This window comes from Taudactylus pleione, unplaced genomic scaffold (genome assembly GCF_031769625.1).
Source record: "Taudactylus pleione unplaced genomic scaffold, aTauple2 ptg000731l, whole genome shotgun sequence".
NCBI classification, from domain to species: domain Eukaryota; kingdom Metazoa; phylum Chordata; class Amphibia; order Anura; family Myobatrachidae; genus Taudactylus; species Taudactylus pleione.
The window spans coordinates 2,304,881-2,328,964 of NW_028285133.1; the positions used below are offsets into that span (position 1 = coordinate 2,304,881).

A 24,084-nucleotide genomic window follows, 5' to 3' on the forward strand; every position below is an offset into this window, starting at 1 on the left:
CAGTGCAATCTATCAAAGCGGTTCTGTCGCTTCCAGTTGTTTTATTTGTGCAAAAAGACGATCGGCGTGGCTGAGGCGCCATGCACCTGGTGCGCCGAGAGGTGCAATTTAGCACAACTGAAGCCACACTGTATGAGGAGTGGACATATCTGTACTAAGGACATCTGTGTGGTACCCTGGGTTGGAAGTGTGGACACAGAGAAGTTAGGTATAGATGGTACAGTAGGGATGGTAGCTCCACTGGAGCTTGTTTCCTCTGGTAATGACTCCACCGGCTATTCTTTCCCATACTACAGCAGAGAGGCTAGGCCCATATACAGTAAAATGACTCAACGTGACATTCTTGATGGACAGTGGGCGTCCTTATGCTCGGCTAAGCTTTGCAACTATTAGCATATTTTCGCAGCTGCAATTTCTTAAAGTTGCAAAGCTTACCTGAGCATAAGGACGCCCACTGTCTATCAAGGATGTCATGTCTGAATGAGGCCCAGAAAACAATATCTTCAACATTTTAGCAAGTATATCTCAGCCTGAGGGCACAAATATATTCAGCACTCTAGCAAGTACGGGCCTAAATACGCTATTGCACAGTAACTGTGCCTTTGGAGATGCCCTGTGGTTTGAGGGCCCGATTCACTACGGATCGCTATTGCGATCACAGCTGCGGTTACGTATGCAGTTCTGCTGAGAAAATATGATCATGTCTGCAATTGCTCACCCGGCATAGAGACGCCCACTACCACTTTCATACGTCAGTAAGACCTCGCAGACCTGCGTATACAATGGTACCATCGAGCAACATCAGATGTCGTCACATGCAGTGTGTACTCAAGCTGCGTATGCCATCACACTGGCTAATTTACGTACGCCCAGAAAATGGCGTTCAAACGGATAGGCACGCCTGCGTTTCTCCAACCACTCCCCTGTCACCACCCCCAAACGCTGGCATCCCATCCCACGATCTGCGATGGCTTTGTATCTGCGTAAGTGATCGCAGTACGATTTCAATGCTAACTCATACGCATGTACAGTAGGCACCATCGGCCTATCTGCATACGTTGGTGCAGTTGCGACCTGTAATGAATCAGGCGCTGAGTCCAGTGTGCTTAATAAGGTCCACAATAGGAAATAACAAATTGTGAAAAAAATGGTCCAAGTTTAGGATAATCAGGACAGGTGATCTTAACAAGGCAAATACAGTTTATGGAGCATATTTACTGAGCAGCAGAATGGCATTGGTTTTGGCTGTTGGATATAAAAATATATTAAATACAGAAGGGGTGGGATTGGGGGGGGGGGGAAAGGACAGGATGGGGCCGGTAATGGTAAGAAGATATTATTTTTTATTTTCTAGATGATTTCTTTCTCTGGTTAATTAGTTCCCATTACTCCCATTATTTATTTACCTCATTGCCAACAATACAAAGTATGATGCGGGGAGCATCTGTCACATTGACCAACCACACAACTCTACATCTAGATGTCACATTAACAATATATGCCCATATCCAGTGTCTGTGCCTGGACTACGTCTTTCCTGCCTTTTTTCTCTGCTGCCAGGACGCTCAACGACTCAGCTCAGGTAAGTCATTACTTTATATCCTATATCTATTTTATATCCTATATCTATTTTATATCCCATTTCTATTTTAGATTCTATATCTATTTTATATCCTATATCTATTATCTATTTTATATCCCATTTCTATTTTATGTCCTATATCTATTTTATGTCCCATTTCTATTTTATTTCCTATATCTATTTTATATCCCATTTCTATTTTATTTCCTATTTCTATTTTATATCCCATTTCTATTTTATTTCCTATATCTATTTTATATCCCATTTCTAGTTTATATCTATTTTACAGTATATCCAATAGGGTAGAACACAGCAAACTTAGCATCAACCTGTAAGTGTATATCACCAAATCAGCATATCCTGTAATACAGACTGTACATATCGGGGCTGGTGTAGAGTGGAATACAAGGCAGTTTTGCTGGTGTAGAGTGGAATACAAGGCAGTTTTGCGGATGTTTATTGCGTGTTTTCGCACTGCGCGTGCTCCGGAGCTAAAAGCAATGCAGTGATATACTCCACTCAGCTACATCTTCTCCTGCAGGTGAAGGCGTGTTATTGGCTGGTAACTAGGCACGTAGGCTAAGTTTATTGAGGATGTGCACAATTGTGCATACTGTAGGTGTAAATACGTGTGTATTCAGATGGACCTTTTGCTGCACCAGAAATAGGACTGGTTCAAGCGTGCAATGATAATGACAGCTATGAATCCAAGAGTGTGCATAGATGCGGTTTGGCCACAGAGATGTGTACAAGTCTTCAGGAGCAATTACGGCCGGCTTGCATCAGGCCCATTGTGCTGCTTACACTTCTATTAAGCAACAGAGGGAGACAAACCCTTGAAGTAAAAATACTATTAAAGACATATGGTTGCGGCTAGATGTCCTTCACCGAATGGACCCTGACGTCATCAGTTACTATCCACGTGGACATAGAGTGGGAATAGTAACCTGTGGCAAGCCACCATGCCTGAAGTGTGACTAGTAAAGCGAGCCCGTGAGGGTACAAATTTCTACTACTGGTGGCCACATGTGTAAGACAAAATACAAATAGACAAAATAACAGCGCTGTCAGGGCAGGGAACCGCACTTCCACGTTCACTGACCTCAAGTCTGGGTCCTTAAGCTGAAGGGGAAATAGCATCAACCGAAGACATATACCCAAAGCAGAGATTGGCAACCTTTTGGGGATTGTGCATGTTGTAGACGGCACAAGTTACCAACAATTATGAGGGAGAGAGAGGGGGGGGGAGAGGGGGAGAGAGAGAGAGAGGGGGGGGGAGAGAGAGAGAGAGGGGGGGAGAGAGAGAGAGAGGGGGGGAGAGAGAGAGAGAGGGGTGGGGAAAGAAAGAAAGGGGGGGAAGAGAGAGAGGGGAGGAAAAGAGAGAGTGAGGGGGGGAGAGAGAGAGAAAGGGGAAGAGAGAGAGATTGATTGTATACGCAGGTCTGCTATTGCTTTAATTATAAAATCTGTAAATTACCATTAACTTACATTTCCAGAAATCACATATGTAACCTTCCATTATTAACAACAGACAACATGTCTGGAAGCAGTTTTGAAGCGCAACACTTTACTGCAAGCCTAAAAGACACTATACAGCAATTGGAGCAGCTGAAACAAACAAAAAGTGAGTATGTGTGCATAACTCTGTTAAATGTTAATACCTGTGGATCCTGTGTACACTTATAGAGGTACAGTCGGCAGCATCTGCGCTAGCATGTTAAAGCAGGGCCGGCTCCAGGGGTCTGAGCACCCTGTGCTGGCCCGGTACATAGCGTTGTGCGCTCCCAAAATTGGGGCGTGGCCTCATTTCTATAGGCCCGCCCCCTGTGTGATGTTATTTGGAGGCGTGTCTGCATGGCACGCCTCCAAATAACGTCAGGCTGGGGGTAAAGCCCAGCCCTCCGTCACTGGCTGGGCTTCCCCCAGCCCTCTGCTGTCAGTGAAGGGATGCGCACGGCATCCATTCACACTCCGGGGGTCCGGCACCGCTGCACAGCTGCGGCGGTGGGGGTCCCCAGCCTCCCAATTAGACCACCCGCGGGCCACTTCGGCCCATGGGTGGAACAGCGGGACAGTACTGAAATCGGGATCCTGGGGACGGGTGCGCCCTCTATGGGTGGCGCCCCTGTGCGACCGCACTGGTTGAACACCCCTAGAGCCAGCCCTGTGTTAAAGGGTACGTTCTCCAGCAGTGGACCAGATATACATCACAATATGTTAATTCTTTTAAACATCCAGGTGAGATGGCAACGAAGGGGAAGAAAGATATAGCTGAGCATTTAATGTCTAAAGAGAAAGTTCAAGCGCAAATCCAGGTGGAAGACGTTATTCGGGAGGATAACCTTGTGGAAGCCATAGAGATCATTCAGACATTTTGTGATGTGTTATATAACAAAATTGGATTAATCCAGTCTATAATGTAAGTAATGCAGCCACTGGTTCATATATGATTTTTTATTTTTTTATAAAACCAATGCATGCTTCAAAACATCATATAGGAAATGTACACAGGAATAAAGGTGATTGACATCTTCGTGGGTCTTTAGAGTCTCAGCCACCACTTTAAGTGGGTTACTTCATATGGGTGTATTGTGCCTGTGTGAGAACCATTGCGCTCAGTAACGTTCCCCCAAACATATACAGGCAGCCTGGACGATGTATCGTACAAGTCCGATGGCGGGGGGACTGCGCTTGCATATGACCCGTTCTGCGCATGTGCAGAACGGGTCTTGCGAGATCAATTCGCAGTGCTCCCTAAGCCTCAGCAAGATTGATATGCTAGGGCCGTTTGGGGCCAGGCAGGTGCCCCCGTTTTGTAGATGTGTGGGTCTGCGTCTTCTGGCCGAGCAGTTCCGGCGGTCTTCCTGTGTAAGCTGGGGCTTACTCAGATGGTCGATGGCTGCGACCATCGCGAGTCGCGATGGTGAGTCGATGCTGAGCCTTCGATGTAGCACTCGGATCTGCGATGCCTGCAGGGAGCGTCTTCTTTCTTCAGACACTTCCTGCTGCATTAGCAAATTTGACCATCGCTTCTGAATCCAAAGATGCGGCAGCAATGCTATTAGCGTACAGTTCTGAACCAGGCCCAGTGTGCCATATAGCATGTGAGCAAAGTACACCTCTCTGAACTAATCCTACATTATAAATGGGATATTCAACAAAATGGACAGTTGCTAGCTGCGTAACAAGAGGCAAAAAACGAGGTTGGCTTGTAGGATTTGTACCCACAAATGAATAAGAACAGTTCCAGAAATATAGACACTCATAGAAACAGAAATAGAAATAGTAAGCAAGTTTAACAGTTTTTTTATGCTTTAAATAACGTCTGCACAAATCCCTTCACTTTCAAAACACTTTGGTGGTTGTGTTTTACCCTGTGCCGCCCCCCCCGCCCCCTACCATTTACTTAGTATAGCAGAGTCTTGGTCCCTAATTATAAATAGGACCTCTGCTGCCCACCCTTATGCTGCTCTTTTTGCACCGTGCCAAAAAAGATCTAGCTTAGTCAACCTATAGTGACTGCTAGGACTTTGCTAAATCACACGAGAGATTATCACCAAAATACTATTATTGTTAATGGAAGGGATACAGGACAGGTGTGAGTAAAGCTGCATACACACACAACGATTGAGTTAATGAACGATTTTAGTAAACGATTTTCTACCTTGAAAAAATGAACTAAAATCGTTTACTAAAGTTGTTCATTTACTATGTTCATTTAAATGTAATGAACGATTTTTATGAACTACAAACGATTTTTGCATATTCCCTTAATGAAAATCGTTCAGTTGACAAGTCTGACTGAACTACAAACTACAAACGACAAACTACAAACGTGAATGCGCATGAACGATAATCGTTCATCGTTTGACTCAGAAAGTGAACGATTTTTGCAAACGATTATCGTTAAACGATATCGTTTAACGATAATCATTAAAAAATCGTTGTGTGTGTATGCAGCTTTAGAGCTGCACTCTTAACCACATTAATCATATGTCCTAGGAAATGTATACTTCAGCAATGGATATACTCTTCCCCCCGGTCTATACAAATGTTCAGAGACAAACTTTTTCACATGTTTAATGGAAACGTCATTACACAAAGAACAAAGAATACAAAGATTTTTTGAAATATGGGAATCTTTTATTGACACTTTGAATACATCACTTAAACAACAGATACATAACTGTTTCCGAATGACTTTATGGTATGAAACCAGAATGTTTCAGCCAGACCCTCCTATTCAGCTTAGTTAGAGTCCACGGATGAACTTTTCCCTTTACCTTCTGCCCTCTTTTTTTTCTTTCTTTCTTTAGTTTCACCCTTTCTTTTCTTCATTGCTTTTTTTTTTTCTTCATATATCATGATATGTTCTGGTTAATTTAAAAACTGATATAAGTAATGTAAATTATCTACCCCAATTTCCATATTTGGAAAAGGGGAGATTTGAATACTATGTATAACAACAAGTATACAAATGCATTATTGTACCTACGTTGAAAATTATCGTATGTTCTATGAAAATGTTTGAAAACCCAAATAAAAACATTTTGAAAAAAAAAAAATCATATGTCCTGATGTTTCCTTCATCATCGCCTCTGATGCTGGGGAATGAGCAGAATATATGGATCACTGGGGTCTGTATACTAAGCCTTGGCGAGAGATTAAGTACCAACCAATTAGCTCCTGTCATTTTTCAGACACAGCCTGTAAAGTGACAGTTAGGAGCTGATTGATACTTTATCTCCGTCCACTTTATTTTTCTCCAAGGCTTAGTACATAGACTCCACTGTTACTTCCGGATGGTGAAAAGAGCAGGATTATGTTCCTATAACTTTACAGCAATTCATGTTCTCATAATGATTTCTTTAGGTGCAGAGACCTGGATCCAACCCTATCCGAAACAGTGTCCACTGTGATCTGGGCTGCCCCACATATGGAGACAGAGGTCCCCGAGCTGAAGGCCGTAAGTGAAAAGTGTACTACATAGGGAAATACTACATGTCGGTCACCTGAATAGGTGATGTGCATACCTTCAGTGCAAGATTATACATAATCCTTAATTAAGTATTAATAGGTAATTAACATTTCTAGGCCCCCATTTATCAATGAAGGTGAACACCAGCACAATTAGTATCACTGTGATACAAACGAAAAATCCAACGGTATTTACCAATACTTACCCCTCTGGCGAGGTCCAGCGAAGTCCTCCTCTTCGGCGAGGTCCTCCGCTGGGCTGCGCGACGGGGGCCTTATGAAATGGGAATGTGCGACGGTCCGTCTGTGCATGTGTATGACAAGGGGACCCAGAAGTGCCTGGATGGCTTCGCTGAACCCAGGAAGGCAGCGCCGGGTCCCCATTGCCGGCATCTTAGATTACCGCTGTTTGTTAAATCCAAAAACGATGACATAACCCCTTTAGCGATGGCTAAAGGGGTTATGCTTCGCTGATAAATGGGGGCCCTAGTTTGAAAGCATCAATTATCATGGATAATTGAAAATTCAATAGTGTATTAAAAAAACATGTTTATGTCCTGCTTGTATGTGTTCATATAATGATTGCTATTAGTATAATAACTCTGGAGATGACATCTGTACTCCATTTTTTGGGGATATTGTCATTAATATAATGTCTACTGGACTCTGAGCAGCAAACATCTCCCCCACAAAGACAGAAGGTAAAACACTGCCTGAAACATGGTGCCTGGGTCACAAAGCCTCCTGACCAGTACACAGCTTCCCACCAGCATAGAAGCAAAAATATCTTAAATTTCAGCAACAACCAGTTTATGTTACTTACAGCCCTTCTCTGCTCTCTGAAGAACTAAGTTGAAAACCTTTCTCCTCTACCCTTTGAACGTTTAGCTGATGAAATTAGTTGATGCCACTAGATGGTGTTAGACGACAGGCATCTGAACACCTGGTGTGTATTCCCCACCCACTGCGCACATAACGCTCCAGATGCCTTCAATTTTCAAACAAGATCAGACTTTCAAAATCTTTTAAAATCTCATTAGTGTTGGGGTGAGGTTTGTTACCTTTAGGTGCTAGAGGCACTGGAAATTAAACTTGGATATTTACAGCTAAATGAATGTAGATCTCTGGGAAGAAATGACAGGATTATGGGGACACTCCACTGACATGTAAATTCTTCAAGATGACTTAGTAGCGCCATCACGGATGTTAGGTAAAGTTTTAGAACATGAATGTTTTTATACATTAATCCCTTAATATTTATAATGGACAAAGGCAAAAGGATAATAAAAGTAACGTCAGTACTGTACTTCATTCTAAATGTATTTAAGGCTATCATCATCTACTAGGCTGCCCCCCCCATGCAAACTGCAGGTATTGGACAAAAACATAGAAACACCTTGGCAAAACCACTATCCAACATGGCCCTCTGGTGGTTGGCTGAGCATGATGATGGTGATGTCACTCGTGTTATGGTCTTCTCAGTCACCTGGTCTGAACACAGTCCAACCAGGCATTAGTTCAGTGACTTTCTAGTGGAAAATGATGCTGCAACCCTTCTGGCCAATTAGAGACACTTGTAGAATAATGACGTGAAGCACACAGGCCATATGTCCATTAAATGACATCATAATGTTTTTCTGTCTGTGGACCTCCTGTAGGTAATGAACTACATTTATAGAGATCCGACAAGTCAAAAGAGTGTCACAGTGTCCTGTATATGGTCCCTTGTCTATTTATGTTGTTTGCGGTCAGAATTATGTGGTTTATGGGTGTGATTAATGAATGAACAGCGCCTAATAGAACAGCAGACAGTCGGTCTGATGTACTGTAACTACATGACCATGCCGATTTGTATTACAGGTGGCCAGTCAGCTATGTCATCAGTATAGCAAGGAATACGGAAATCTCTGTCGGTCAAATAAGCTTGGAACAGTCAACGAAAAAGTAGGTGTGAGATATACATGTTCTATATGTCCATTAGCAGAGAGCAGAACATGTATCACATCTAACCCTTTTATTCTGATAACTCCCCTGCAGTGTGAGCTGCAGTCACTACTCATCATTTATCACTTGTATAATACAGATGTCTAATGTAGAGGTACTCGCACTTTTATTCACCTGTGACCTCAGCTATCACTGTCTTGTCTGTGGAACCATTCCAAAGCTTTCCTATTATTCTATCACCATGATAAGAGGCGAGGAGCCAAAGCAATTTTGGCAATTTAGTCTGCAGATTTAAAGCACCAATAATTTAAAAATGATTGCTGCTTTAAAACTGTGGACTACATCAGGCTATTTCATAAAGGGCCCATATGTTTTATTTACCATACAGTACATACAATGACATTGACCTCAATACAAGAAATCAATATCTGTCCATAAACTGAACAATATGGCAGCCCCTACCGAATCGCGTTCCTTCCTCACCACCTCAACACGTTCCTTCTCCGCAGGTCATACTGTCGCTGAGTACCAAACCTCCTTCCAAGTCTCTGGTGGAGAGATATCTGTCTGATATAGCAAAAGAGTTCAATGTAGAGTATGAGCCAGATGAAATTATGGTGAGTACAAATGCGAAAAGGAGAATTAACGGTTTTATTGTTCATAGTACAAATCTAAAAATGTCGCCCCCTAAACTGCTGTCAACATGGGCATAACTACCATAGGTGCAAGGGTGCAGCTGCTATGGGGCCCAGAGCTGAGGGGGGCCACATCTTCCTTATCAAAGTTACATGTGTTATATACATTTTTCACCATTGGGTGTTACATTGGGGACCTTACAGACTTCTGCTATGAGGCCTCCAAATACCTAGTTACGCCCCTGGCTATCAATATTAGGCCAATCAGCCTGCTACACTTGCAGCAGAGAACCATATATGCTGCCTACAGGCTGAGAACAGAAGGCCGCTCCTTCACTTCATGTACTTACCACAAATGCCGATACACAAATCATCATTTTGACCATGGAGTCTTAAAGCGCATCCGTCACTGACATAGCTGCTAACTGCTATGAATTTCCAGGGGCAGTTCCAAATTTAAGATTGGTCTCTTGAAAGTCAAGTCCTACTGGGGAGAGAAAATGACCGCACAAAGGAGGAGAGAAAATGGCCGCACAGAGGATGGAACGTGACAATAATCTTGCTTTACTGTATAACCTGAAATGTCGTTTCTGCATTGCTCTGCAATTACGGAGCACAGATCTATCTACTCCATACTCTGCTAGCAATGACCTCACTTCACACGGTTGGGTACAATATTTTGACAGTGTCGACATCATAACTGTCAACATTGTGGTGTCTGACTGTCGAAATTGTCTCTGTTGACCTTTGGCTGCATTCCACTTCCCCTAACACCTCAAGACCTCCTCCTCCCATGTTTCTTCTCCTATGCAAATGTGCATCTCGGACCATAAACCTTTGCACACTGCTGAACACCGAGGCACACAGGGTGGTAGTAGCTGCATTTGTGCTGCAGAGCAGTCATTAAGTGCTCTGCAAATTACCTCCACTGTGTGAAGAGGGAAGGCGACACTTCTAAATGAAACTGGAATAATCCCAGAACCTGGCATCAGCAAATTTGTATTGTCTACAGAGCTCAGACAATAACCTTTACTCCTTCCAGGTGTAAAGCAGTCTTCTAAATTTTAGGACCCCACAAGGGCCTTAATTATATCAAAGTTCCCGTTTGGGCCGCACCAAGATTGTGCTGGCTCCTTTTTCATTCTCAGAAGGTCACATGGGGGCAGGTGGGATTTATATCACCAGACCCCCAAACCAAGTTTTCCTGGGGGCCAGGGATTGTATAATATTACACAAATACTGCACCAATACATCAATGTCTTCTCCAACCATTGTACTATCCCTAAAGGTGCGTACACACTGGGCGATTAGGAAAGACAGTACGATTACAACATCATAAGCGTACAGTCGTTCCTGATCCCCTGTAGTGCCCACACTGAACGATCAGTCGTTCAGTGTTGGCTCCCTCCCTCATCACTGAACATTTACAGATTGTGCTACATGTTCTGGCGATGGACAATGTCGGAAATAACCAGCAGGAGCGCGCATCGCTGGTTGTTTCTGTCATTATCGTGCACGATTACTGAGCGATTGCACGATTACGATGTCGTAATCGTGCAATCGCTCAGTAATATCGTCCAGTGTGTACGCACCATAAGATTATACACAACATTGAAATGCACAAATAGCATATTTACTAATTAGACATATAGAAAGAACGAAGAAAATTGCAGGGGAGGCAGGCTGCCCCTTGATTCAATATCTTGCCATTTGTTTGTCCTATATATGCCTGTCATTACTGGTAGAATACACTTCTTCCTTTTACACGCATGGTTTATTGGATGTGCCAGAGGTTGGTATTATGGTGTTCTCCAATGCAGCGTAATGGTGAGTGGGCAATGGGTCTACATCCTACAGATGGATTTAATAGCATATTACTATGGTACGCCCCTGGTTACAGTGCAATATTTAAAAGAGCAAAATTGGACATTATTTCCATCATCCGGTACATGTACTGAAATGTGTTATTCTCTCATCAGATTGAAGCGTCCCCAAGGTTTGGCAGTATTGGATTTGATCCCTTTGAAGCCGGAGCTGGTTGCACAAAACAAGACAGTCCGCTCTGCCCGTATCCTCAAAACAATGTGCGTTCAAAACAAAACAATAAGTGCGCAATACAGTGTTGTGGGGGATATGAACCTAATGAGAGGTGCAAGGGAGGTCTCAAGGGACGTGGAGATTGCTAGCCATGGGATTTGATTAAAACTAAACTTTGATTGCTTCAGGTTAATCTCTAATGCTGCATACACACGGTACGATATGCACAACCAACGATATCGCTGAACGATTTCCCTTGAAGTGCAGGACAAACGATATTGGGTGTACACACTGAAAGATATCTATGATAGATATCATTCAGTGAAGTCATCCTGCCACATCTCGTGATTAAATCGTCCAAGTTGGCCTGCATGTACGGACGACCATAGATATTGTTATCGTCTATGCGGGAACGTGCATCGTTGGTTGTTCGTTGGTTGTTCACTGCATAAAAATTAATGATATGAACGATTTATCGTTGAACTATATCGTTATTGTTCATAGATATCGTACCGTGTGTACGCACCTTTCGAAAGCAGTCACTTGCCTGTATATTAGGTATATTAATGGTATGCAGTCGGAAAGCCAGCGGACCTAATCCCGACAGCCGGCTTCCCGACTGCTTAATCCCGGCGAGGGTTAAATGACAGGCGTCAAAATCTAGACGCCTGTCATTTTACCAATGACCGGCGCCCGGCTTCTCGATCGAAGCGATGCCGGGCGCCGAGCGCAGACAGCCGCGGGGGGAGGGTTAGGTTAGGGGCTCCCGGGTTTAGGGCTAGGCACCCCCCCGGGGGACTTAGGTTTAGGTGGTGGGGAAGGGGGGTTAGGTTTAGGCACTTAGAGGAGGGATTAGGGTTAGGCACTTGGGGGAAGGCTAGGGTTAGGCACCCCTAAGGGAGGGTTAAGGCTAGGGGGTAGAATAGGTTAGTGAATACTTACCTTTAGGACGATCTGGATTTTCATCCTTGTCGGGGTCCGGCGGTAAATCATACCGATTCCATATTAATTTCTATTCCAATTTCTGCAGCAAGAAGGACGTAGCCCATCCTTATGTGGCACATTATAATATGGGTAGTGTCTGGACATGTTATTATTATTTTACCTCTTTTTTTATGGTCTTTTTATGGTTGAAATAAATTGTGATCCTGAGTTTCCAGGTGTGGGAGGCGGGTTCAGGTGTAGGGGATATATTAAGGGATCATAGGGAGCCCTGACCTGATAAATAACAAACAGAAGCACACATTCCCCTTCAGTTCAGTAAGGCCCTTTCCTGGGAGCAGGGTCGTTGCCCTATTCTCTATTTCATATTTGGCTCTAAATTTAGGGGAGAGGGAAAATCAGAGAGCAATTGTGTCTATGGATAGACGCCAGAGCATCAAAGACTGATGGCTCTTCAATGCGGATAGTAATGCCTGTCACAGATTTAGAGAAATGTAATTAATGAATGTCGATATAATATGCACAGGGTCTATGCCACTTGCACTTCAGTACTAATGAGCATGTAATTTCTTTGCTGAAGCCCTCCACATTGCCAGCCAATTACCTGACATAGGGGGTGATTCAGCTTGGAATGGAATTGCAAAGCTGCACGCAAGCAGCTTTGCAATTCTGTCTTTGCAAATGCAGCATGAGGTGTATGATACCCCCTGCTGTATTTGTAATCCCAGCACCGCGTCCGAGGTCACAGGCTGGGATCACCATTTCCGGGAACGCCGGATCACTGTTTCAGGTAACGCCGGCTACCACCGCCCCTTAAATGCCTCTGCCTGTCAATCAGGCCCACATTCGCAGAACAGTTCCTGCACACACGCAGATTCCCGATAATCTGGAATTTGCGTTCAGCATTGCACTTGCGTGCAATGCTGAATTAGCCACATAATCATAATCCAACAAGTGGAGCAGTGGGGCAAAATTAAATCTCCCAGCCTGGTCATGGCTTGTGTATACATGGGAAGCTCCAACACATTGTATAGCACAACAGTTAATTCTGCCAGTAGGTTATAATCTAAGGACATGCTATATCCTTGCTGCAATTCACAAGCACAATCCTGAGATTTGGTCTACTGAAAACTCATGAACCAGCAATTGCACATGACTATGGGGTCTATTTACTAAGCAGTGTTAGGAGAAGTGAAAAGTGATAAGGTACCAACCAATCAGCTCCCAACTGTCATATTTCAAACACAGCCTGTGAGATGGCAGTTAGGAGCTGATTGGCTAGCACCTTATCACTTTTCACTTCTCCTAACACTGCTTAGTAAATAGACCCCTATATGTTGTCCTTGTAGTGTTATGAATTGCGATTAGAAATTCTTCTAGATCTTGTATAGTCACTGTTGATGCAGCTGTTTGATGGTTTTACTCTGAAATTCCTTACAGGGCGCCTTTCCAGATGCAGAAGAAATCTTGAGAGGCATAGATAGTGGATTTCCAAGATGGCCATTTCCAATTACATATGAGATTCCCGGCAGTAATTCAGTAAGTCCCAAAAAGTCTAAACCACAATGAGCTCAAGGCAAAGTAACAGATGGACCCCATTCTCACTTAGGAGGAGATTTATCAAACCTCCTAAACAGGACAAGTGGAGGCATTACCCATAGCAACCAATCAGCTTCTAGCTATTATTTATTTAGAACAGTCTATAGCTAAATCTGATTGGTTGCTATGGGCAACACAGAAAGTTAGATAAACCTCCCCTCTAAGGCTCTTAACCAGGGCTGTAACTAGGGTAGTGCGACCTGTGTCATGGCACAGGGTACCGCAGAGCAGGGGGCGCTGTTTGGGCCTGCCAATATTCCTGTTTATTATCATTCTCACTTGTAACTTCCTCTTCTTTTATCCCCAGCATCTCCTGGCCTCCCCTATCTCTTCCCTGGCCCTTCCCCATGAGGGGCCATTACCCTTTTTCAGGTGCACTATATTATGTCCCTATTTGTAAAATGGGCATGGGGGGTGCCAATGCTCTTTTTGGCACAGGGCACCAAAAACTCTAGTTACGGCTCTGCTCTTAACTTTTCCATTCCTTCCTCTTAGCATACCTCCCAACATGACCCTCTCCAGGAGGGACACAATGCTCTGGTCCTGGACTTCCCTGGTTATTTATGATTGGTACTGGCTTCAAATAGGGTAGTCGCACCAACTGCCAGTGAGTCGCAGCTAGTGATGTTTGGCAGTGTGTGAAATGACAATTGGTGTGACTCCCCTATTTGACTTTTGAACTGCGCTGCAGCCCCGCCTCTTACCAGGGAAGTCCAGGACCAGAGCATTGTGTCCCTCCTGGAGAGGGTCATGTTGGGAGGTATGTCTTAGTCATGTAAAAGATTCCGAATACTTGTATAAGTTTGAGGGAAGATAATTGTTAGGAGTTTTGCTAGTTTGGTCAGTTAGGGGGTTAAGGTATAGAGAGGGCGTAGCTAGGACCTGTCAATCAAACTATTGGGCCTATTAGCAACGTAGCAGGAGGCAAGGCCTCTGCTAGTCACTTAAATAGCCAGGTTTTTCCTCTTTGCAGTTTCGAGAAACCGAAAGATTGCATAAGAAAAGAGGTGTTTTAAACCTCTAGGATGGGGGCAGGCATGTATGCAAATTACTTGTGGGAGTTAGCCTATGGCAAGCAGGGGCGGGTTTGTAACAGGAACATTATATAGTCGGCTAAAAGTGTGGGCCAAAGCCTCTTTGTTCCAGATTCCTCCAGGACAGGGAAGTGCATTTTGTCAGTTGTCATTTTCCTTAATAAAACTCTTTTAGTGCTTCTCCTTCTTCTCTTCTTCTCTCCTCCTTTTCCTTATTGTATTTAGTCTCTTTTCATTTACTTCATATCATTGCTTTTACTTTTCCTTTCTGTCCTCAATCAGTGTCTTTTCTGATTTCTTGTTCTGCTGGGGGTGGGTGTAGCTATGTCCTGCCTAGGAATGAGCCTCCCCAGACCCTGGTCCCTGGCTCCACAGTGTCCCCATGTTATTAGGAGCTGCAGGTGTGGTTCCCCTATTGATAGTTCTATCCCCCCTCAGGCTGCAGCAGCTTTGTGGAAGGTGTGCCAGTGTGGGGGAGGGGTGCTTCCCTTTAGTCCTTAATGCCCCTGGTCAATATTATCTTTGTGGCTGCAATGGCCAGCACCATAGGCAAATGCAGGAGGGGTTTATGAGTGCCTTGCCTGAACCCCCCCTCAGCCCACACCATGATGACTACAATAGAAATAGCATATAATACTAAAGTTGCATGTTTTTTAGGATCCCCTCAGTGTCACAAATGAAATAACTAGCACTACAGTCCCTGTTGATCTTTTAAATGTGTCAGCCAGTAGAAAAAGTTAAAAAGCCAGTAATGAATATTGTTGTGCACCAACTAGATCTGGAAAACATGCACTGTACGGGGTGCACTGATATGGATCACCTATTGGATCAATTATTAATACTGGATAATACACCATCCAGTACATAGGGGGACCAATCTGTGCATCTGTTTCCAGGACAGTGCATGGTTTCTTTTTCTGCCCTCTCCCAGATTCCCCAACTTGCTCATATGATCTGTAAAGGAGCCGGCACATGAAATAAAAAGATTCAGCTCAGACAGGATGGCCCTACTTCTACATATAATTACTTACTGTGTTTGCTGGTCCTGTATATGCCAGAATTATATCATTCAGTACATTCGTATGATGTATTTTATAGATGGTCTAAGTGCTGATTATGCCCTCTTAATGGTAGAAAACAGTTGCAGCAAACAGTGTCAGTATTATGCTGGGCATTGAGGTATCATTGGGGGAATAGAATGCTTTAGTGATGCGTTATATGACAGTAAGGGGTAATGGCTTTGACACTGCTTTATTTATCTATAGCACCTAAGATCTAGCTTTTATCTCCTTTGAATCATTATTATCAGCCAATAGAGGAGATTGTATTATATACTGTATTCTGAGCATTTAACTTACAAAATAGACAGAATACATGTGCTACAGTGAATTTCTACAGGGTGCACAGCTTATTATTGCAATCACTGCCCCAAGCAGCTATCACCGGGAAGCTCCATTCTCAGCTATGCTCCTACTTCGACAAATATACATTGCTGGAGGTCACGCAGCCTTCGCGTCCTGCCTATGAGGGGTACAACGCGTGCAAAGCAGCTAGTTCAGTTCGTCAGGGCTAACAGCAGGCGTCTGGGGAAAATGCTTCGCCTTTAATAATTCCACATTAAAATGTCGTTTTCGTCACCTCTGCTTGCGATGTGGTGGCATTCACCCAGTTGCCAAGTGTTTCAAGGGGGGTGCCCAGCAGCAGCCTGCACAGCCAGCAAAAGGCACAAGTGCTAAGTAAAGTTCCATCCCCTGTCCGTGTCACAGCGATAGCAAAATGGTTGAGTTGGTACCCGGTTCTGCAGGACGCAGAATTTTCGTTAAAAGGCTTCAGTTTTGGTTTTCGTTTACCTATTTGCAGGGATGTCGACACATATTCGCCTAGAAATTTGAAGTCTGCCTTTGAATTGCCTCACATTCTTAGGGAAAAAGTGGCTGGCGAGGTTAGCGCAGGCGCATTGCTGGGCCTTTTGCAGAACCCCCATTAGGGATCTTGTGAATTCCCCGGTGGGAGTGGTTCCCAAGAAAATTCCAGGAAAATAAGGGCTCATGCGACATCTGTCTTATCCGCCAGGCTCGTCAGTAAATTATGCCATACCAGTTGAGGTTTCCTCGGTGGTGTACCAGTCTTTTGACGATGCTTTGGACGTCATTAGGTGTTATGGTCCGGGCGCACTGATGGCTAAGATAGATGTTGAGTCAGCTTTTCGTCTACTTCCTTTGCACCCAGAGTCATTCCAGTTTATGGGTTTTTAGCTTGGACAACGGATATTGCATAGACAAATGCTTGCCTATGGGGTGTTCTGTGTCCTGTGCGTTTTTCGAGCATTTTAGCACTTTCCTACACTGGTGCGCGGAATTTATTTATTTAATTTTTGCGGTAGTCATGGAATAGCCCACTATCTCGATGACTTTCTGTGTGTCGGCCCTTCCGGTTCAGGCAGATGCAGTTATCTTTTGTTTTCTTTACGAGCGCTGTTTTTTCATTTGGAGTTCCCGTTGCTGTGGACAAAACGGAGGGCCCTTCCCCTTGTCATTCCTGGGTATCGAGATCTGTACCTCGGTGGGTTCTTGTCGCATTCCTCTCGATAAGCCTGTCAAGTAATGCCATAGCGGAATGCACGGCTTCCAGTAGAATTACCCTGCGGCAGGCGCAATCCCTCCTGGGCCTGTAAAGTAATTCCAATGGGCAGAGCTTTTTCACGTAAATTGGAAAGGGCCACGGCTGGTGTCACTAACCGAGACATTTGCTACGTTTATCCTCAGAGATTAAGCAGGACCTCTCTGTCTGGGTCTCGTTTCTTCGGGATTTTAATGGCGTTCGGTTGTGGATGTCTCCAGCCGCTGACAATTTGCAGCTGCAGCTGTTCACCGACGCAGCAGGCACCACGGGGTTCGGATGTTACCTTGATGGCTCCTGGTGCGTTGGCCGTTGGCTGGAAGAATGGGTGGGAAAGGGTTTGACTAAGGACTTACTCCTTCTCAAACTCTTTCCCATAATGGTTTCCTTGGAAATCTGGGGGTAATGGTTACGCAATCGCAGCATCATTATCAGGTGTGACAACCTGGGCATGGTCCATGCGATACAATCAGCAACATGCGGCTTCCCTGCTGGTTTTGCGCTTGCTAGCGCAGCTGTGCTCACATGTTTGCGCTGTAACATCATGTTTAAGGCAAGACACGTTCCTGGGGTGGAGAATGAGATAGACGATGCGTTATCACGTTTCCAGTGGGCTAGGTCCCGATCTGTGGCCCTGGTGCTGACGTTGTGCTTTGCCCCTCTTATGTTTGGCAGGTGATCGAGCCGGCATGGAGGGCTAAGCAGAACAGTCTTTAGCCCCCTCCACGTTGCGAGCATATCGGCAGGCATGGAATGAATGGGAAGATTATTCCCGTAGCAGCAAACAGGCAGGTAAGAGTCAGCATCGTTCGATGCTTTCTTTTATTTGGAGTCTCCGTTTGGCTGGCAGATCCAGGGCTTCTGTTGCGCGCTCTTTGGGGGGCATTGCATTTTATTGTAAATTGAAGGGCCAACCTGACTTTACTAAAAGTTTTCTGATAGTGAAGGCTTTAAAGGGTTGGGCACGGGTCTCCCGGCCAGTAGCTGACCGTAGGAGACCTGTGGACGCTCATCTGCTTCCGGCAGTATTAGGGGCGGTTCTCGGAGTGGCTCTTACTGCGTATGAGGCGGTCCTGATTCAAGTGGTGTTTTCGGAGGCTTTTCACGGCACCTTGAGGGTATCGGAGCTGGTGGCATCATCCAAATGGGTTGATGCCGCCATGCTCCTCTCGGATATCCTGGTCAGTGAGAGGTCTGTTCTCTGTAGGATTCGGCGGTCAAAGACCGACCAGACTGGTAGGGGTGGGTGGATCTCGTTGGGTCCATCTAGGGATGAACAGATCTGCCCCGTGGCACTAGCTATGCGGTATGAGTTATTGCGGCCGGATGTTCCTGGTTCATGACTCATGCATATGGACAGGACTCCGCTTACCAAATACCAGTTTGGTTGGTTTTTGAAGAGGTGTGTATCAGTTTTAGGCCTCCCGCCTCAAGATTTTGGTACACACTCGTTTCTGATCGGAGCCGCAACTTCGGCGGCAGCTGCGGGTTTCTCGGCATCAGAAATTAAGGCCCTAGGACATTGGAAATCGGATAGTTATAAAGGTTACATTCGACCTAGGCATGAAGGCCCTTTGTTTAAAGTAATTTCACAGTCTGTTCCGGTTACGTTTATATTTCATGCTTGCCTGGTTTTTGTCTTGTCTCATGTACTGTCCTGTCTTGTCTGTTACCCCTGTCCGTCCTACTCGGGATTAGCTACTCGCCATTGCTGGCAATGGGAGTCTTGAGGGATTTTACAATTTTTACCTGAACTGACGGATTCAATTCGGCTATTCTCAATCATTTAATTAGGCCATAGTCCATCCCTCAGCAGGTTTTTATTTTACCTCTTGCCGAGTTCACCTGTTTTTTCCCAATTCCCCCCCACCCATTCTTCCCCTTTGTGTCTTCTGTTTGTCAAAGCCACTTTAAATAGTAAAGTCGGCGACCAATAGAAAATTTTTCTTTTTGGCAGATACTCACTTATGTTCTATCAGATCCCACTAATACACCATAAAATGTTATTGTTTTATGACAATTACTAATTTTTTATTTACTGCTTTCCTCCACCTTTAGGATTGCTCTTTGACACGCAGGACATTTGGGTGATAGGCCACTCATATATTTTTTGGGCTGCTAGGTTTATGAGTTCAGATCAAGCTCAAATTTTTGAATATTCAGCTAGGGTCCATTGGATAGTTTCCAGAGGTATGAGATGGCATTCCTTTTGTCCTAAACTGTTAGAGTATGCAAGGCTTTTTGGTGGCTTATTTAAGAGGCAACGACTTAGGGCAGAGGTCCACTGTAGAATTACGAGTTGATATTGTCAATGATTTGGTGGGGTAGATTTAGTTATATGTATAGACCTGATGGAGTTCATATAACAGAGGAGGGTTTGTCATTGTTTATTGGGGATCTTTTTGAGGAGTTGGCGTTATTGGGGTAGTACTTGGTATGGTGGCGGTGCGGCGGTTCTATAAGCAGAACCTTGCTGTGGCGGGAAAGAACGGCAGGTCGCCAGTCCGGGTGCAATTATGATTTAAGGGCGCTACCTTCGTTGACTGGTAGTTGGCTGTACCAACCTAACGGGGGGCAGTATCACCACCACCTAAACGGGTGGGAAGTCAAGATGGGGGTGAGCGTTACCTTTTGTTGTTGACATGATTTACATGGTTATGTGTATGCACTCTGGGCGATCTACGCCTGCTATGCCTTTTGTTGTTTGTGTGTGGGCATAGCAGATCTGGCTGATTTCTGGCCGTCCTTTCTTTGCCACCATACATCCTTAAATAAATAATAAATAAATAATAATTATTATTGCTCCAATAAATCGCCATCAAGTTATCTGCCAAATCCACGTCTCAGTGTCTTTATTTTATCTTAGTATGATAAGTGGTTTGCACACATGACAACACCTCATCCGATAGAAGGTTTAGAGAAACCGAAAGATTGCATAAGAAAAGAGGTGTTTTAAACCTCTAGGATGGGGGCAGGCATGTATGCAAATTACTTGTGGGAGTTAGCCTATGGCAAGCAGGGGCGGGTTTGTAACAGGAACATTATATAGTCGGCTAAAAGTGTGGGCCAAAGCCTCTTTGTTCCAGATTCCCCACCCTCCCCTATAAATTTTGTATGTGGTGGGTTTGGTTTTGGGTGGCGGGAAAGAACGGCAGGTCGCCAGTCCGGGTGCAATTATGATTTAAGGGCGCTACCTTCGTTGACTGGTAGTTGGCTGTACCAACCTAACGGGGGGCAGTATCACCACCTAAACGGGTGGGAAGTCAAGATGGGGGTGAGCGTTACCTTTTGTTGTTGACATGATTTACATGGTTATGTGTATGCACTCTGGGCGATCTACGCCTGCTATGCCTTTTGTTGTTTGTGTGTGGGCATAGCAGATCTGGCTGATTTCTGGCCGTCCTTTCTTTGCCACCATACATCCTTAAATAAATAATAAATAAATAATAAATATTATTGCTCCAATAAATCGCCATCAAGTTATCTGCCAAATCCACGTCTCAGTGTCTTTATTTTATCTTAGTATGATAAGTGGTTTGCACACATGACAACACCTCATCCGATAGAAGGTTTAAAGCCCACCCAACATCTGGTTTGTCATATGTGTAAATGTTTGTTGGATTGTGCAATTTTTATGTTTTCCTTCCAACAGGAGAGGAGCAGCCTGGCGGGAAGCAGTGCTCCTGGGCGGCCTATTATGGCTCTAAGAGTGCCTGAGTGGCATTTTCCCCTTGATAGCGGCGAGTTAGTACTTTCCTAAGGGGGGGACGAGGCCATCATCTTAGGGAGGGGTCAATGTTATGCCAATTAGGGGAGAGTGGTACCATTTCAAGCCAGTTTATGCTTGGGCGGGGATCCGTCGTCATTATTTAGTCATATACTTTATTGGGCTGTGGCCCAGGAGCGCTGCTTTTTTCTGCCACCGATCTTTCAATACAAGTTACAATTTGATAAATACATTTTTGGCTGTGCCCTCTTTAAATTCCACATATGCCTCTGAGTGTTTATTAAAATAATGGATGACTTAGAGTACAGTATTAAAGGTGAACATAATTTTTTTTAATGTTTCCAAAATCTGTTAAAAAAACCCGAACAGATCTAACTGGTACTGTATTATTTTATTATGAATTGAAAGTGTAGTTTTAGCTGTCTATTCCCTGAGTCCTGACTTTGTGGAACTGTTCCACAGATCAAAACTTTTGTTCCGGTAGCAGGATAGTTAGGAGGTGTGTGCCGCTAAGGGTTATCCCTTACATATGGCCCATACCAGTGGCTGGTGTGCACGGAATTGGAGGGTGGTTTTTAGGAGAGGGAAAGGGTACTGGGGTGACCTTGCATTTCACAAGCACTAGGCATGCCCCTGAGGGATGAGGCACATCACAACGTGATTGGATAATGCCCCGTGTTTTTTTGAGACCATGGCCCTAATAAATATGTGATACAGGTGCAGTCAAATAGAGGAATAACGTGTGTTGCATCTCTCTCCTTTCTCACAGGTGAAATTAGACAATCGTGACTTTTCCACCCCGAATATGGGTGAGTGTTGAATTGTGACACAAAGCTAGAACATCTTCCTACGGTAGTAGTAGAATATAGTCACATATCCAAAAGCATAACCAGAACTATGGCCCTCATTCAGAGCCACTCGCTAGCGGCAGTACGCTCGTTCCGAGCGATGTTCGCACATCTGCGCATGCGTACGGTTTTTAGTACGCATGCGCGAACCAGTCAGTGCGGCCGAAAATCGTTGGTACGCAATATAGCGAGGGCCTGCTATTTTGAGTGACAGAATGAGGCGTATGTGGGTGGTAACAGGGGAAGGTGCTTGAAAACGGGGAGTGGAGATCCGAACGCAGGCGTGCTTAAAGGTCAAAACGGGAGTTTTAAGGGAGTGCATAATTAATACAGCAGCGTCATTGACCACGTCACTTGTTTTTTTTTAACTCAGAACTGCTCGCAAAATAGCGGTTGAAAACACCAACCACAAGAATAGCGAGCAGTTCATACGCTGTACGATGTACTCGATTAATCTAATAAATAGCGGACATGACGTATGGTGCGTGCGGCCAGGGGGCGTTTTTATCAAATAAACGAGCGTATGTTTTGCTCGCTCGTTCAGACTTAGAGGTGGGAACAGACTGCAATTTGCGAACGGATCATTTGAATAGCCACCCCTTGTTTTTGAACGAACGACCACAAATAGCGAACGGCTCTGAATCAGGCCCTATGTCTGGAAAACTAAAAGAAATCCAGGTCCCCAATAATTTCATTAGAAGAAAAATAGGGATGGCCATCGATGGGTTAACCATTGGATCTCCGGCATCAATTGCAAAACCATTGACCATGGGGGGGCAAAACATCGATGGTTGAGGGCCATCCCTAAAGTGAAGTCACAATTGGTGACATAATAAACAAACTAGGAAATATCTTTTTCTACAATACATCCTCCTGAAAACACCACCTAGTTCATTCTCAACTTGGCTTTGAAGGCAAATTTTGGGGTCTTAAATACTGAAGTAATATGTGAGTGAGAGGTTATTGTTTATATGACTAGTAATATCATTGTATGTTGTCATTTCTAGGTATTGGATTTAAGTCAGATCTGTGGAGTGACAATCAAGAGCCTGAGATTGCAGACTCACAGCCCGGCAGCGATATGGACAACCTGACAGGGAAATCTTAAAAATTCATTATCATGAAAAATAAAGTTTTTGTTTGATGTTTTATCATTGTGCACGCTGTGTTATATATGTGTCAGCAAGAATACAATTCCACATTAACGTTTTTTCTCTCTGCACTAATGATTTGGAATCACTGGGCCTGATTTATGCCAATGCCAATGTTTCTGAAAACCCCTACGGAGCAAGTGTTACCCAGAGCGTACGCACAAAGGCGATGGCGCGATAGATTTAGACCGTATCAGAAACGTGGTAAAAGTGATCGGCTTCCTGTGCGGTGACTGGGTGGTGGCTACTAGTGCGCACATAAATGGCCCATTCAGTGGTCGTGTTATGGGAGTGTCCCGGGCGTGTGAATGCGAGCGGCTGCCATCACAGAAGCACAGCGTCAAGCATAGGAGGCCGTGGTCAGATGGAAAAACTGCACCTGCATTAGAACTGATGCCAGCTTAGAAGGTGCGACCGATGGTGGCATGTAAGAACTAAATTGTATTACAGCGCGCACGGGGCGCTAGAAGTGGGTGTCACAGTCCTTGCACTGTGGCGTAACTACCGTGGGTGCAAAATGTGCGGCTGCTATTGTGCCCGAGCTGCCTCTGTGGCCCGCCGCTCCCCCTGCACCCAGTCATGCACACAAGGTGGGCCAGTCCAGTCAGGGCCGCAGAAGGGGGCCTAGGTGTCAGCGGTGTTCATTTGGTGCCGGCCAGCCAGCTGATTACAGCATCAGCAGGCAGATATGGAGAGACAGCGCCGCCGGTCGAGAGGCAATCAGAGCTATTGGACCGGCAGAAGTTTTAGCTCCTGATTGCCTGCCGGTCTGCGAGTTTCGATTGGCTCGCGAACAGTGCTAGATTTAAATTGCGCCGGTGCTGCCTTTCCATGTCTGCCGCTGCGCCAGCTGTAATTAGATTGTGGCTTAGCACTACATACACACTGGCTGGCTGCTGATGGCGCACAGGGGGAGGCGAGAGGCTGCTGGAGGAACCCGGGCAGGTGAGCTTAATGTATAAGGGGCATTACTGTGTGTCATAATGTGT

At 44.8% G+C, this 24,084-nt stretch overlaps 1 pseudogene across 1 annotated transcript; it reads left to right on the plus strand.

Annotated features, from left to right (window-relative positions):
• Positions 1–1,554: 1,554 nt before the first annotated feature.
• LOC148477252 (IST1 homolog) lies at positions 1,555–23,075 on the plus strand (annotated as a pseudogene). Its single transcript, XR_015872526.1, has 10 exons — positions 1,555–1,582; positions 3,079–3,206; positions 3,821–4,001; positions 6,455–6,548; positions 8,420–8,503; positions 9,013–9,120; positions 11,118–11,222; positions 13,558–13,656; positions 21,866–21,905; positions 22,952–23,075. The product of XR_015872526.1 is annotated as an IST1 homolog (transcript).
• The last annotated feature ends 1,009 nt before the right edge of the window (positions 23,076–24,084 follow it).